This window comes from Gorilla gorilla, chromosome 21 (assembly GCF_029281585.2).
Source record: "Gorilla gorilla gorilla isolate KB3781 chromosome 21, NHGRI_mGorGor1-v2.1_pri, whole genome shotgun sequence".
Classification (NCBI taxonomy): Eukaryota; Metazoa; Chordata; class Mammalia; order Primates; family Hominidae; genus Gorilla; species Gorilla gorilla.
The window spans coordinates 67,119,624-67,121,300 of record NC_073245.2 but is presented as its reverse complement, the minus strand read 5'-3'; positions in this window follow the sequence as shown (position 1 = coordinate 67,121,300).

The following is a 1,677-nucleotide window of genomic DNA, read 5'->3' as shown; positions in this document are numbered from 1 at the left end:
CGGCTGCATAAACAAAGCTGATTGGGACACCACCAGTCATGCACCCAGTGTTTATTTAGACAGGATCATATCAGACGCATTGTGTATTAAGAATGGTTAGACAAGTATTGCTTCTCCAAAGTCTCTATTTATCAACACAAGAATTACCCAGTCAGGATAGAGAGTATTTTTCATCGCCAATCTTATCACTATGCATTGCAGTACGCCACAGCTGAGGAGTAGCAAGTTCCGTTTTCTGCCACAGCTGAATTAATTTTCTTAATATTCACATTTGATTTTTCATTACACAGAGTCAGGCTGCACAATGAAGACCTTGCCCTCCCTAACATGCTCATATCAATTCCTTTCAAATAGCTCAGATAACTGTGACTTCAGAGAGACTGTTTCAAGTTTAATATCCTTGAAAAATCACCTGAATGAACAAGACAAGACATGAATGCCTCCCTAACAGTGCTAGGAACCAACCTTGGAATTTTGGAATCAACCTTTAGTCTGTAGATATTTACACTTCATTTTCTAAAACACATAACAAATACAAGGTTGAAACAAAAATCTCACTGTTTTCCTCTAATTTTTTATTATGTATCCTGAATGTAGATGCATGAAAAGATAATAGGTTTGTCATGAAGGCCTTGAAAGGCAAGGTGAGAATTACACTATTTTAAAAGAACTCCAATCATAAAAGCCTTGTCTATGGTACAAGAATTTTTTTGAAAGGTACAGGAACTGCATCACAATCCATTTGCATATGTGTTGCTTCTGGACCTTGAAGTAGGGATGTGATCAGCTGTCAATCAACAGTTACTATTGAATCCTTCATATGTCCATCAAAACCTGCTAGGCTCTGTGGAAAATTCAGGAGTGATAAAAAACAAGTGGTGTCTACTCACCAAGAGTTGATAAATTGGGTGGGGGAGATATAACACAGAATCAATAAATAAAGCTGTATATGATCAGGCAATCAGCACCAGAGCTCATTATCCTGTTTGCAGTATCTTATGAGGGTTTTGAAATAACACAAAGTATATGGAGACAGCAAGAAGACTGGGAGATTATAGCAATAATTTGGCATTAAGCAAGTTACTGGATTAGGCAACATCTGGAAACTGACTGAAACCTGACTTGACAGAGCACTTCCCAGGGATTATCTAAGCCTCACTGTTTCAATAGCTTATCCCAGCTCCTCTCTGTGACAACAGAAAGGGCCACTGTTATCTGGGGACTTCATCTCTTTCTCCTTTTATGAATAAGTTCAGAGTGTGCCTTAAGATCCTCAATTTTCTAAACTTTACATAGAATTAGGACTGAGTTATAAGAGGACACGGGGGAGATAATCAACATCAATTAGTTGGGGGTAACAGAAATAAACAAAATATAAACAGGGAATCATTACCAAACATAGGGCCATTTGAAGCTATAGAGGGGAAATTGTTAGATAAGGAAGGAGGCAGTCTCCAAAGCTGTCTGCCCTTTAGCCCAAATCTCTTTGAAAATAAGATGCTTTAAGATTAATATTAAGCTTTTGGAACATTAGCCCCCTGTCATTCAAAATCATTAAGATTCTACAACTGTGCTAATTATTACAGCACATTTACATGAGAGAGAAGTCTATGAAGAAGGAGGAGATGGTGGAGAGATAAGCAAGTTGGAGAAAGAAATCAACATTCATTGAGCAAT